The sequence below is a fragment of the Patella vulgata genome, chromosome 2 (assembly GCF_932274485.2).
Source record: "Patella vulgata chromosome 2, xgPatVulg1.2, whole genome shotgun sequence".
NCBI lineage: Eukaryota > Metazoa > Mollusca > Gastropoda > Patellidae > Patella > Patella vulgata.
In genome coordinates, this window is record NC_065880.2 from 35,647,955 (window position 1) to 35,664,213 (window position 16,259).

Below are 16,259 nucleotides of genomic sequence, written 5' to 3' on the forward strand. Positions count from 1 at the left end.
TGTAGAATGTAACAGGCGACATAATGTAGAATTGCCACTCACCATGAAAAGGCGATAAAGCAAAATCATTCATAAAATCTCGTCCGAGTTTCAGAGACACTTAATTAAAATAGGTCTTGGAGACTATTCTAATATTCATTTTATGACAAGTATTTTTTTATCGGATTGACATTTTACGGTTTTCAAATTTTATTGGGGCAGGTTTAGCATTACTAAAATTGATCTGAAAATATTGGAACCTTTAAGGACAATAATAATATATATGGATTAACACGTGTCCTATGGTTAGAAGCATGAAGATTAGTAGTTTGTAATTAAAGTGCCTTGTAGAAATTCGTAGAAAAAAAAATAAAAGTTCAAGTTCTCAGTGGTAATATTTCACATGGGACCACACGAATAAGATTCTACTTTTATGATCATTTTATGGCGTTCGCGTAGACATTCAACATTAAGTGTTTTCATGTAATCAGTGATTTACACATAACCAGAACACGGATCCAAAACAAATTATCCGTAGGAACTTCGAATTTAAAACAGATTCAAGGCCTTTTATTAATGGAGCAACTTTCCTTCCAATCAACACATCTTGTGTTTTCCTGTTAAATAATCTTATTTCATAATCTGTGTTGAATTAATTATTTATAACATACAGAGATATTATTTTATTATATATAAATACAAGCATGACCTTGAGAATGTGAAGCGACGGTCCGTGTCCAGGCTTCTTAATAGAAATCAATTTTGAAAGATGTTTTAATAAAAAGATAATAGTCCGCAAAGCTCGATCGTTATAGCATTTAATACCGCGTTCCATTATTGGCGATGCGAGATATTAATTAGATGTCAGTCGAGTGAAACGATGTTTTAGCGTTTAATAGTTGTGTAAAAGTGCTGAAGTGAAAAATTTCAAGCATTTTAGTATTGTTGGAATTCTCCAGCAATCAATAATATGATGTAAAAGTCACGCCATAATTAACCATTTAACAATTAAATAAACTACAAGAGTATCTTATACGTGTAGCATTGAGCTAAACAATATATCCATTATTTAGTTTTAAAAAGAAACGATTTCCCAAAATAATCTTCTTAAACTTCTTTATTGCATTTCATTAAACATTTCGCAAATTCGAGTACGATCGACTGACAACTTCGATTTTTTCGGTACCTGGTTCATGCAGTACGCCCGTACTTGTTTTTGTTTTCTCCAGTGTCAATAAATAAGTTCAGTTGATTGAGAGAGGCGACGTAGCTGGGTAGGTTTATTCACGGCACAAATTCAACAATTTATTAACAAGAGGTCTAATCTAAATGTGGAAAATTAGAAGCCGTGTCAACGATGTCGGTATTGTTATGTGAAGAGTTTTGTTGATGTTGTTTATTACAATTTTAACAACCAATATACATTATTAACACCTTCAATTTATATCGTAGAATTATGGAGATTCTTCAAATGTCTATTAGAATTAGAACACATCACTGCTCCTGATAATTAATACGGGATGAACGTAGTGATAAACTATTAATAATTATAAAATATCGACGCATTAACGTGTACTAGTTGGTGATACTAATCCTTTAATCGAATTAGCTCTACGTCTCTATTTAATCCAATTTGACTAAATAAAACAGAGGCGGCAACCTGGGAGGACCCCGCTGCGAAGTCAATACAGCGATTTTGTAATACTTAGACTCGATAGAAATAATGTAAAATAATTTTAACATCCTTCATCCGGCTTGTAACATACAAAAGTATCTAAATTCTGAAATGTCGTGGCATCTATTTGGTATATATATGGGGTTTTAATCTATAGCAAAAATATTTATGTATTTAAAAGGTCAAACTCGCTTTAAATTCGGCTCTAAATGAAATGAAGTGGGGGTTTAACGTCCTTCAAATCCGATTCATGCAGTAATGGTATCTTGTTTTATCGTGAATAAACAGCGGAGACTAGCCTGCCCAAGGCTAAAGTTAGAAATGGAAAAGAATATAGTACACTGATGTGAAATGAAATGAAATCAACCAAGATTTTGTTATGTTGCTTTCAAAGGGTTTTGCCATTTTAAATGGGTTATAAATTGTTGTATTCAAATCTCGAAACACAAACTGTAATTTATTATGAAAACAGATTGCATGTGGGTTAATTAAGTCATATGTCCCCCCCCCCCCCCAAATACTGAAAAAATGATTTTATTTTCTAATGCCCCCACCCCCACTCCCCAAATAAAATCATTCATCGAAGACGTTATTTAGCTTTGTGTTAACATCTATTCAACGATACCGAAAACAAAATGCTTTAATGTGTAGCAGCAAGTGGGGGAACATTATCACTGCTCTATCGATTTATTAATCCTTGCATTAAATAAATTGAAATGAAATGGGGTTTAACGTCTTACCGTTCTGCTCCAAACTGGGCTAATGAAGTGTGCCATACCGTCTGCTATGGGGGAAATTTTGCCCGGACAGCGGCACTACGGCCTACTCTTATATCGACTTCCAACTGTCAAGGGATCTTTTACGTGCACGCCAATGTGTACACGGGACCTCGTTTTTTTTGTCCCATCCGAACGACTAGACAGCTCTCCTTGTTAGGCCTTGCATTAAACTATATCTGAACAATAAAGTTGGGACAATAACAATTAGTTTTGACATAGTCTTGAATAAATATTGACATACCTTTGTCAAAATAATATATCTTTATAGAACAAATACTTTCTACAGAAACATTGTAAACAAATGCACATTTAAATGGCAGTTTGAATGATGTACATGGAACAAAAGGTAGATTTAAACACACAAATAAGAGTTTAATATTGGCCAATTTAATCATATTGATATTGTTATTTTAAAGTAAAAAACGGGCTCCTGATATCCAAAATTTGAGACACGATGAACATTTTAAAATCAATCAGCGACGTCAGGTCCGCTGTGGCCTCGAGTACCATTTGTAATGAAAAGGCGTGATCAGCGCAAAACACATCTGATAAGTTACTGCGGAAGTAATTACAAATGGCTGATTAACAAACAGGAAAAAGAAAATGAGATAAATTTAAAGCGTGTACTATCCAGACGCAAACGACTGTTATTCAATTTGGACTGCTCACGTAGTTAGCCGAACATAACTTATTAGAAATTACAATAAAACAAATGTAAAGAATTGAATGTAAATCGGTTTATATACAATCATATTACATTAATATGTGCCTTCGTCAATTTTTGTCTATTTAACTTTCCAATGAATAGAGCGTTTAAACTTTAACAAAAAATACGAGGGTCCTCAAATATCACCTGTTACGAGAAAGAATTTCCGTTTCCCATTGAGATTATTGATAATGTGTTTCGTGAGATATTTCAATAGATCCTTCCATGCAACTTCAGGTATAATTAAGGGGGAGAATAGGGTGTATTGCACAATAAACCGATGTTCTGAACAGTTGGATGTATTATGAATTGTCTTTACAGAATCCCCGTACAGCAGTGTAGTTCCCATAACTCAATTATTTATGTATGAAATGCGAATAATCTGAAATATCACACAGTAATAACACAACTCTACACTAGTATCGATATCTGACGTAGAAGTGGATATATAGATGTAAGTAAGTTAGTGATGTTCGCGGGGTGGGATGGCGGGTTTTCCGCGACATTGTGAGCAATGAAATTCTGTAGCACGTAAATGAAAAACCCGTTAACTTTCAGACAGGTCAGTTGTTCGAAAACAACTGTATAAATCCTTTTTTGGATCTGCCTACTGTTGCGGGCAACACTCCGCTCTAAACATGTTTACATTTCGGTAGAAAGTGCATACGTATTACAATCTATAACACGCACAGTGATTCCTTGCACAACACTGTACCTTTACCGAAAGGTACGCTCAAAATATGTTATCAGATGACTTATTTGAGAGAATATTACTCTTAAATTGTGCATTTGTGCGCAAGATTTGAGATCGTTCTAGCAATTTATTATTAAGATTCAATCCCATGAATGTAGTTCTAAATATGAAGAAAAAATGAGTAAAGGGGTGGATTTCATCCCGCAATTTAATGAAGTTTTGACCCAAACTGATCAAAATGAAATTTAGGATGATCCGAATGTTGGGTATGTCTATTTAAAACTTCGGCCAAATCATTTCCCAATAAGTGTGCACGAGACCAGATAAGTTCTAGAACTTTGGGGGATTACATTGCTAACATTTTGTATTACCCTTTATCACTTCTCAACTATCTGACGAAGCATTTAACTTGTTACAAAGAAATGTTTTTCAAGTATTATTTAAATGTGTATATTTTTGACAAAACAGGTTTTTAATTATTCTCGTTTGATTTATTTACAATGTACATACAAATCTGTAATACTTGTATTATTATGAAGTTTAGCTCGTGATGGTCACCATATGTTTGGCGCCATATCTTCCAGATTTGATTTTATATTTTATATTAGTTTTTCTCTTATAATCTAATGTCATTTAATTTTCAGAAATAAAATAAAAATCCATTTATCTAGATTGAGCAACAGTAGCCCAATTCTACATCTTAGAAAGGTTCCACGAAATTTTGTAACCAATTTACAGTTTCGTAAGAGCTAAAGGGTGAAATTAACTGATGATTAACACTCATTAAAGAATTTGATTTCCTTTTCCTTATTATCAACCTTAAGTTGTGACTCCCACACTGCTAAAGGCCAGGGCTTACAAGGAGAAATTGTATTCGGCGACCCCCAGACCATTATGTCAACACGGATTTGATCTATATCGATTTAATGATTACTTAGTCAAAGGCTTTTGTTCATCATATAAATGTCCACATATTGGAAGTTTTGGTTAAATATAACATCAGGGAAAAAAAATCATAGTTCCATTAGAGTCTTTAGAAAAAGTTTGGTGTTTGCTTTACAAATGCGATGCGCGTAATTTCACCTAACATTTTCGATTGATTGTTTCTCACTTTCGATATAATTTAATGGTTTAAAGTTAAACGCATGAAAGGTGCTTTTAGTATCGACTTTGGTCACACCAAGGTAATTAACAAATGTTTTTATCCTCAGACGTTTCTACTTTATGTGTTTTAAATATTTAAAATATCAATATTTTATACACAGACTATAGTTAACATAAAAAGAAAAGTGCATGTAAGATTCTGGGCAGAGGGATGGGGGTGGGGTGGGGATGAGGTAATTTTTATCCATGCGTACATAATAAATTATAAGGAAATTATCAACAAAGGTTTGGACATCTGAATTTGCCCGGCCACATTTTTTGCCTTTTCGGACATATTTTCATTGTCACGTCCCCATTGAAAACTGTCATGTGAGCTATTAAACTTCGGATGGTATTTCTACTTCTGTTTTTGTTTGTCAATTACTCTAACTAACTAACTAACAATAAAATCAAACTTTCTAGTGAATCTCCAGTCTCAAGAATGTAAACTGCAGATTGGGGGGGGGGGGGCTTCTAGGTTTTAACGAAATGACTTTAGTCTAACAGGCACTTTCTGAGTACACTGGGGTGTAGTATATATAACCTCATTCGTTTCATGATCATCCTTGTCGATAAGCTATCAGTGAGCATACATCACGCTATGTGGCAATGTATGTTTTTGTTTGCCAAAAAGGACATAAATATATGCAATTCCCGATATACCTACGCTTTTAAAGATAAGTATTCCCATAATTGGTTTTAAATGGCGAGTTCGTGTGCCCTTTTATATTGAATTTGACAGAAAACATATTTATATGATCTCTACTGATTTAGAAATAATGCTATTTATTACATTTGTAAGTGAATTATTTTTTGAATACTTTTTATACGCCCACATTGAACAGCTAAATCCATGATATTAAATGTTTCGTATACTAAACGTTAGCATGGGGCAGAACTAAAAGCCAAACAATTTCTAAAGATTTTCGGATAATTACTTAATGAGTTGTTACTCTTAATCAGCTTTTAGTGTATTATAAATTTTTCATTACCGACAACAGAAAAAATATGCGACAACTCTTGTTGACTTCCCGGACGACTTAGCGTATGTTTCGTTGCCTGGCAACCCATCGTTTTCTCATTTATAATTTAACTATAAACGAGGATTTAATCAAATTGTAATCTCGAATGTTTAGATACACCAACAACGCTACCCCATTGCCTCGTATTAACCACCAATGTTCTTTCATGGTCTTTCATTTTGTCTAACTGACAATAAAGATTGTTTTCTTTTAATGGTACGAAAAATCGTGGTCCCGTGTACAAATTGTCGTGTACGTATAAGCACCTTTGATAATTGGAATTCGAAATAAGAGTAGACCGTAGCGCCACTGTCTGGGCAAAATATCCCTCATATCACTACATAGCGTATGCCGTCTGCATTAGCCCAGTAAATGAGTAGGACGTTAAACCCCATTTCATTTCTTCCAATAAGCCCGGCATGGTGTTCGGAATATTTCAATAATATGACAAAAGATGACAAATTTATGGATAATTGAAATATCTTTTCTTGAAGGTCACTTTTTACAATACTTTTGTCAATATTTATCGAACGCGCTTTTGTCAATATTCACGTCAATATTTAGAAGCTTGCAAATCCAAAACGGATAATCAGTGGTATATTTAATTTCTAATTATATAAAATCAGAATAATCACTGAATCTTATGTTCGTCTTCTAGATACCTTATATTTACATTCTATATAATCTTACATATGTACACATTGGTTGTTTCTTACGTCAGCGGGGAGGATCTGCCATTGAGACAAGTGGTGTGGATGCGATTACCCGCTTGTACGTGAAAATTGAACCATGTGTTAGTCCTGAAATGACCTAGTTTGTGTCGAGTGGACGTTAAACCGCATCTCCCTCTCTCTCTCCCCCTCCCTCTCTCTCTCTCTCTAACAAAATATTACGTGGAATCCAACTTATAAGAATAGATACATATATAACCTATGCCATTGACCCTGTAGTCACCTTTAATTCATTTAGTGTAGATTACAGTTTTATGCCTGTGTTACACTAATAATGTTTATTAAGATATAATTCGGAAGATATTTTGGATCTGTGGCGTTCTTCACGACATTATACAATCTATATTTGATTGTTTCTTAAATTTAGATTCAATTATTTTGTCTGTTTTGAAATTTTATATGATTCTAATGATGATGATGATCTTTTTAAAGGTAATGGTAAAAGATCAGATCCAAGTGTAGCAGATAACTTAGACAGCAGAAGACAAAATTCCCTGAGACAGATACTTTTACCCCAGTCTTTTCTACTTGATAAAAATGAATTAAATCAGGACACAGAATTAAATTTTGATGAACCATTAAGAAACGAAGAACAGAGGCAGGATATTAACAGACTGGAACTTTTACTGAAAACATTGGTAAGTTGCTTTCCTTAAGGGAAGGCGTAATGTCCTTGTATATGTATCATTGTATCTTATGTTTCCCCTTTCGCTCATTATTATACTAATCGCAGTAGATGTTCGAACATCAAATCAGTGGTATAATTCTTAAAGTTTTACTTCCCGTTTCATCCTGTAGAAGTAAGCCAGAAAGTATTTAACGGCCAAAATTGTTAGTTTAATAAGCAATATGCCAACAATATATTAAACGAATTGGAGTTAAGATGAACCGCAAGAAGGTTTCACAACCCGAACGAAGGCACGTTTTGTACGAGTCACCGCGGTATAAATTTGAATATTCTTAGAAAGAACCGTAGAAAACAGTGACCAACCTTTGGTATTCTTGTGAAATCGTCAAGTGCCAAAACTTTCCTGGCCCAAACCGTGGAAAATCTTGAATATCTGTAGCTCAAACGTGCATATTGGTACGGCCGCCGTGGGACATTCCTTGTCATCCGGTACTTTACCTGTTTATTCTTGATACCTTTTTGTCGAGTTATAACATGGACCGTGTATAGATGGACAGGCAACGTCCACGAAGCCTTTAGAATTCTGTGCCGCGGCAAAAAAAAAGACCAGACAACAGTGACTAAACTAAAATTACCTCCCGTCGCGCAATTACCAGTATTAAGTTTAAAAGAAAAGAAACAGAAATCAATTAATAATATTTTTATTAATCTTGCTACTCTTTTTTTTGCATCCCACACATAGATAGACTACTAACTGATGATTGGGGTGTAAATGTATCAACACGTCGTCTTTGTTTACTTCGGACGCGTCCATGTGAATCCGAAAAAAAAAAGGCGAGTTTTCGTTAAAAACAAGCCTACTAAAACACTCTTTTAATTATTACTTCTGCACAATTAATCATCAATCCGGACAGTATTATACCTGAACTTTATTTTCATAATTTTAAAATCTTTTATACATGCGGGAATTTGGAGTATTAAGCAAAACCAAAATGCTTACAAAAACTACGAAAATATTGATATCGATTATTTCACAATTTTCAACAGCTGCATTTGGAAATTTCAAAGTTCTAAACTGGAGAAATTCGTCACTACCGGATAGGAATACTTATCGGGTTGAAAACTTAGCATGTAACTACATTGTATAAGAATACCATAAATTCTAAGGAGAAGTTCGAGAAATTAATCTGTATAAAATCCCGCAATGTCAAAAATCACATCGCTTGATTTGCCGTTGACATTGAGATCTCGTCGTGTCTCGCGCGAGCGGCAGATAATCAAACCAACGGGAACGTTGCTTGTTCATCTATATACGGTCCATGGTTATAATAACTACGGTTTAGCCAGAGTTTCGCTACGAGTTTACAACGTTGGTACGAATACTCGAATTCATTCACGATTGTTCATGATGCCTCAACACTTTATCACGGTTTATCACGAATCTTTGCGAATTAAACGTTTAAGTGCTTCGATCATGCCCCCGTCAGACCGGGTGGCGGCCTTACTGCGCTGCTGCGACTAGAAAATGCACAAGGTCGCCGGCAAACTTAAACACAACGCGAGAAATTGTCCCAAATAAATTACAAACTTGAACAAAGTCTAGTTCTTTACCCCGTCAGACCAGGTTCGAAACCACGTCAGTTGAATAAATGACAAGCCTTATGATACAACGCGCACCTGCTAACCATTCGCCCCCCTCCCCGCCACTAGAAAAGAAATACAGCGAAACTTAGTCGTAACATAACACCAAAACCACCCCTAATAGACTCATAGTCATTATAGCGATTTTAGAATTCTTTAGATATAAATACATACTACTTATAGATATTTTTAGGACGCAGTGATTAAAACCACTGAATTGCTTAATTACTGCCAATTATCGTTTAATACATCTTCATTTTAAACAAACAGATCTATGTTGCTAAGTAAATAGTTTTTGTTTTAGGAAACTGATATCTAGTTTGATATTGAGAATGCATAAAATGTTAAATTAAAACACTAATCATTGGCATCATTGTTTATTTACTATAAAAAGACGAACATAAACGTTGTAAGCCTATATTTTCCCGTTTTAAATGCATTACACAGAATAAAGCCACTGAGCATGACACAAATTTACAGTAACGCTTGTATTAGCAGATTAAAACAGATACCGTTATAAGTCAAACGCACATTTCCAGTTTATTTGGTACAAGAAACTTGCTCATACTAAAGATTTGAATTCATTAGAAAGATACAAAACTTGTTGTTAGGATTTTCAATAAAAGGCGGGGTTGATGAAAGAATTGTAGAAATATGGAACCCATTGTATATCAAATGACCTGTGGATGTTAAGTCACTGAATAATATTAACAGTTGATCCACATCTAACGTTGATCAAACCCTCCTTGTCCCTTTTCACTGAAACATGAAATTAATCATTAATTAAAGAAGCTTATAAATTGCATTAACAATACAATATTGTAACCTATTCTAAAGCGCAGTTTATCGCCTCACAGCCGTTTTAGATTAAGAGTGAGACTTGTAAGAGATCACACTGATTAAGATCTTACGGTTAAAGCATTACGTAATTTGGTGCAAATTACTCACCTTCCTTGACTGACGGGAGTACTGACACTTATCTGATAGTAAAATGAGACAATTAGAAAAATGTGTTTAAGTCTTACGAATTTCCTCCCATTTACAAACTGCAGAGAACTAACACTTATCGGATAGTAGAACCGGACAAGTAGAAAAATGTGTTAATAAGTCCTTTAGATTTTTCCCCATTGACAAACTGCAGAGAGAGAAAAATGTGTTTTAAAATAAAGTTCCATTTAATTCGAGGCTATATTGCATTGTACTGTTCCCAAGATTAAAAATAATGACACTGAAGAACATTTATTTCCAGATAGAGTTTCATTGAGACAGATTGAAAATGTATCCTTCTACTTGAATGAATATAAATCTTTCATAAGTGTTTAATTTAATTAAAAGAAATCTTTAAAAAGAAATCTATGTGGCCTTTATTTGGTTAAACACTCCTGTAGTTTCAACCATCCGTTATGAGACGCAATTTATCTGAGCCATGAGTGTACTGTGCTTGGGTATTCAAAAAAAAAGAGACGCTCAATCCAATTTTGTCAAGATCTGCAGAGCAAACTTCGACAAAACAAAAAGTCCCAGTTTATAGTTATTTCGGAATCAGCACATACTGTAATGTACGAAATTCTGAACGTAGTTAGAACTACATGAACAATAGTAAGCAGCAAGTACCACTAAGCGGCAATTATGTATACTATGAGAATAGTAAGCGGTTAAGAACTCTTAGAAACGTACACGACATGGACTATTGGAATAGTAAGGCCTAAATACTGAGAGAGAGAGAAATGGGGTTTAACGTCCACTCGACACAAACTAGGTCATTTCGGGACTAACATATGGTTTTTAATTTTATTTCAATAATTCGCTTGCGCGTAGGGATCTTTAGCAGTGGGAGGAAACCGGAGGACCCGGAGAAAACCCACGAGATTGGACAGGCGACCCTACTCCTTGTCACGTACAACCGGGGATTCGAAACCACGCCAGTTAACTCAATGACAGGCTTTATGATACAGCACGCACGTGCTAACCATTCGGCCATCCAACCCCCCGGCCTAAATACTAATAGAGTAGTAAGCTGTAAGAACTATCAGAAACGTACGCAACATGAACAACTATTAGAATAGTAAGCGGCAAAAAATATTAGAATAGTAAGGTCTAAGAACTATTAGATTAGGAAGCGACAGGGACTATGAGCAATAGTAAGGGGTAAGAAGAACTATATGAGCAATAGTAAGCGGCAGGAAATATTAGAATGGTGTGGTGTAAGATTCATTAGAATAGTAGGAGTAAGAACTATGAGAATACTAAGCCGCAGGAACTATTAGAACACTAAGCGGCAAGAACGTTCAAATCAAGAAAACTGACCCAGATGCCATTTCATTCCTGTTACTTAACCCATCACATAAATTGTAACAACAAAATAAGGATAGATCTAGAAATAATGTTTCGCCGTATTTTCAACTTTCTCTACGGAAATTTTCAATCTTGGTATGTTGTGAAGATAATGGGGTTCGGACATTTATTCGTCCTTTTCCTGAAACTACTTATTACACTTCACCTGTGGGTACACTTTTTTTGTTGGTTGATTGCACAATACAGACATAATAATTGGAACAATACCATTCTCATTCAGAGAAAGATATAATAAATTGTATTCTTGTTTTTAACTTCTGACTATTTGGAAGGGGCCTTGAAAAAGTCGGAGGCTTCTTCACGAACCATGTATGTATCCGTTGTGCATACACTGCTATGTCCACACAACCACTACGGCCACATTTTTGTCTGACACCATGCTCTGCTTCTACCATACACAATCATAATTATTATTCTGTTCTATTTTCAGATGATGGAACAAAAGATACGAAAAGAAGGATCAATGTTGGCCTGAAATACATCAGGCCAGTGAGGGCCAAACCTACAAGTTGCAATGGTTGATTCCAATATTTTAAAAGTCCAAATATGAGGTCTAGCCTATATCCAAAATTATTACATCTAACATAGAAATTATTGTTACCATCAATTCATAATTGTATAATTAAAGAGTTGAGCTTTCATATTTAAAGTACATTCTGTGTTGCTTTTACTCAACTCAAAGGTTCGCGGATCATTCGAAAAATGTTGCCATCAATAAATAATGACGTTCAAATAAATATGATCCTGTTGCTTACTACCTACTCCGAATCTTTCATACTTCTACCATGCGCTCGGAGAGGGTTTTCGTGTTACACCGAGAAGACCGTTGACCCAATAACTTCTGAATTTGAGACCGCTATTAGACGTGTAATCAATTTTTCCACATACGAAACACTCATTTTGTTTTAAACGGGTTTATGTGTCTGTCGAAAAATACTAGAGTTAGTTACTATGTTTGCTAATAGTGTTATTAGTATATGATTTCGTGGAATTATTGTGGGTGAGATTAATTTATCATGTATGTAATTTAATTTCAATCAAGATTGTATTAACTTGCTAGAAGGTGGGCAAACAGACACACTTAAGGCACTTAAATCAAATTAGACTAGTAGTGAACAGCTATTGAACCCCTTGACCTGACAAACGTTGTCAATTAGTGAAACTATGATTAACACCATGAAGGCACCACACAATTTACAGAAATGGTCGATTGAAATTGGGATTTAAGTTCTTACACGATAAAAGCTTTATCGTCTGTTTTTTGTCTTTTAATCTCATTTTTGTAAAATATATGTGTGTACATTGTTCTTAAAGAATCCATAAGCATGTTCAATGGTACTGGTCTATTCAGGTCAGGGACGTCTTATACAAGACACTGCACACAGAAAGTGGGGCCACGAATCAAATCCTGGAAACGCTTTTACTCTTTTTATTCTAATAAATTTACGTTTGTAAAGATTTTTTTTTTGGAGCTAACTTCCAACAATAACTGAAAATCAGAAAGAAAAAGTGTAAAGGAAAACTGCCCTCTGTCCGCTATTTAACCATCATGCTAGGGGCTGCGTGATCCAGCGCAAATGTTAGTCTGGTATCATCAAGTCTCATTTCATCTGAATAGCAAGGGATTTTGTGGTTGCTGTACGCGACCTAGTATCAACGGATAATTTGCAGTCCTGGTCATTTTTCATAAGCGTCTATTTGAACGCAACCATTATCATTGAATTATAATTAAATTTAGTTGGATCTTGTAGTTGACCTATAAATTGAACTGAAACAAAGATGGTGGCGTATTTCAAACTATTATATATTACCATTTACAAGTATCTGTTGGTTCTTAAACACATGTTCACTGTTAACCCTTCCCTCACAGAAAATCTGCGTAATTGCACAATATGTATTTTGGTTAATTTGTAAGTAAATGATATTAAAAGATTGCAGACCATTTCCAAATTATTTTTATATTCTGATTATTGTAATAAATCTTAATACGGACAATAAAATGAATCAACTATAGTTGCATTTTATTACTTCATAAATTCTGAACCATGGACTATGCTGTTAAACCATTCATAGGACGATTACTGATGGGTTTACACAAGAGCCTACAGGCATATAAACAGTGGTGCGCCCGCCCCCTCACCCTCACTGAAATCGGTCGGACTGACAAGATTCAAACTAATGCATATAGTTTTCATCCTAAGACAGCAAAATCTAAGCTTGTGTGTCAGTACTAAAGTGCAGTTGTCTCGATTAATTGTGTTCCTTGATCTCGGATATACTCCAAATGGCGTACTACGCCGCCGCGATTTGTTCTTAATTTTAAAATTTAACCTTAACCTTACTTTTAAGTAAAATGAGCGAAAATCCAACAACTGATTTACTATAACTGTTCCTACCAGGAGCCACGGTGGCTAGGTGGTTAAGACGCTGGCTCGCTAGCCTGAAGGTCGGGTGTTCGATCCCTGCATTGGCCGAGAAAGTTCATCTGGATTTTCCGACGTGGTTTCCCCTTGTCAGTGGTGCAGAACTGAGGGCCTGACAAGGACAGCTGTCTAGTCAACCGATGAGACGAAAAACCGAGGTCCCGTGTATACATTGGAATGCATGTAAAAGATCCCTTGGCAGTGGGAATTCGATATAAGAGTAGGCAATAGTGCCGCTACCCGGGCAAAATTTCCCTCATAGCACACTGTATGGCGTATGCCCGTCTTCAATAGCCCAGTATAGGAGCAGAACAGTAGGACGTTAAACCCCATTTCATTTCATTTCAGTTCCTAGCAATATGTTTCAAGATATCTCCCGTTTCGACTGTCACTTATGGGCAGAAGTTTGGGATTCGGTCATCTTGAAACAACGGGAGACTGACGTAGAAGAATTTATAAGCACGGTCGTAGCGTCACATCCGGGTTGGGGAGCCATTATGAAGACATACATGTATATTTACTAAAAAAAATGTCAATTTTGTATTCCTATCAAGTACACAATCACATACAAGACAAGAGCTTTAATATAGGCCGATGGAAAATTCGTGACGTAGCTGGAGTTAGAAGACGAATAGAGAAAGTGAAATATCTTGATTACAGAGAATTGTGTGGGCCGTTTAAGAATTACTAGCCCACTTGTTTTGTTGGCAACTTCCGTAATATGATATGGACAATGCCACAAGAGAACACCAGATACATTAGTAATTTGTTATTTTGTTGTCTGTTTCGTCTCATATTGCACTATTCGACAATACGACGAGAAATATTTTCGCACTCTAGTGCGTTATCGCCGTTTTCCCCTAAGCACACTCCAGCGAATAAAGTGTTGTACTTTATTGAAGATTTACCAAGGGAGTTTCCACACTTGCCTTTCTCTACAACGGGCTGACATATCTACCAAATATGTAGTGTTTATACAATAATATTCTAATTTATCCGGTGTAGTATATCTAAATTCTTGACCAGGTCTATTATTTTGGACTCTTGTATCACACTGTACCAGTTTTGGTCCAAGGACAAATTATTGGGAGATCAAATTTTGTTTTTCAGTTCGAAACAGTCTCGCATGAACTATCAAACTAACACAAATTCAGTTAACAGGGGCCTTTCACGTCATCCTAATGAAAATCTAATATTGCTCACACCAGTAACCATATCTTCCCAATCACATTAGGACACAAATAATTGATGTATAATTCAGACCAAGTTATCTTACACCGTATCTTAGAAACTCTACTTAACAAAGGCAGGCATAAAACGGTAGAATATGGTTTGCGGCTATAAAGTCAAATTAAGCCAATGGAAAATGTCGTTAGCACACCCGTTTCAAGTTGTTTTAAATAGGAATCATGTATTCCTTGTGTGTATTTGGTATATAGTTTACTGGATCATGCATCTCTGTCTGACACAATTTACATTCGGTAACTCTAGATCAAGCACGAGTATTAGCAACCATCTTTATATCAACACTCCATATATCGAAGCGCAATTGTCCACAGAACATGGACATTCAGAGTTTCATGGCGGTCGTATATGGCGGGCATTGGGTTTATTTAGAGTTTCATGTCGATCGTACATAGCCAGGCATTGGGCTTATTCAATGTTCATGTCGATCGTATGGCTGGGCATTGGGCTTATTCAATGTTCATGTCGATCGTATGCATGGCGAGTGCGTTTGGCTTATTTTGAAGAGATTCACTCCAAGAAGAAGACGATTATCAGGTTCACAAAATTTACGTCGAAGTCCATGAAAATATATCTTTTGAAGCTGGTGAACTTACTGGCCAGTTCTTTCCTTTGGTGTACAAATTATCAATTTAAAACTCAAGTGTATATGAGAGTGATTCTGATTAGTGTTATAAATATTTGAAATAAGATTTCCTGACAGAACACAGGGGTGACAGAAAGCTACGTAGGTTCATTATAGAGTGAAAAATAAAAATATCTAAATGACACTTTAATTAGGTTTTTTTCTAAACCGTGAAACATTGTGCATTTCTCTACTTCAATTATATTGTTTAAAATAAACTAAAGGTATCAATAATTTAAATTGCTCCTATGTTCAAAATATTATATAGATCATTTTATCGATACTAAATGCTTTCTCCATGTTTAAACATGTTCACAAATCAAAATAGAAACCGTTGGTTGTGTTCTACATGTTCATAGGTTTATATATTAGCATGAGAAAAATATATAATTATAACTGTCTATTGATAATACGGCAATTAGTTACTAGCTTGACAAGGGATATTATATTTTCTGTAGTAACAAAGGTAATTATAGGTCTATTTTCTGATATACCTGTCAAATATTTCTTGATTAGCCAGAAGATACAATACAATAGGATCGGGCTTTATTTCAGATAGAACAACTGGAAGGACATCGGGCTGTTTCAACAACAGTGCTTATTAGCTAAATAA

General features: G+C 35.2%; 1 long non-coding RNA gene across 1 annotated transcript in view; it reads left to right on the forward strand.

The window, feature by feature from the left end:
• Nucleotides 1-13,366, forward strand: part of LOC126811435 (uncharacterized) — a 38,264-nt gene extending 24,898 nt beyond the window's left edge. The window contains exons 3-4 of the long non-coding RNA XR_007675597.2: nt 7,162-7,367; nt 11,784-13,366. This is a non-coding gene — a long non-coding RNA (uncharacterized LOC126811435). The remainder of the gene's footprint in view (nt 1-7,161; nt 7,368-11,783) is intronic.
• Nucleotides 13,367-16,259: the final 2,893 nt, after the last annotated feature.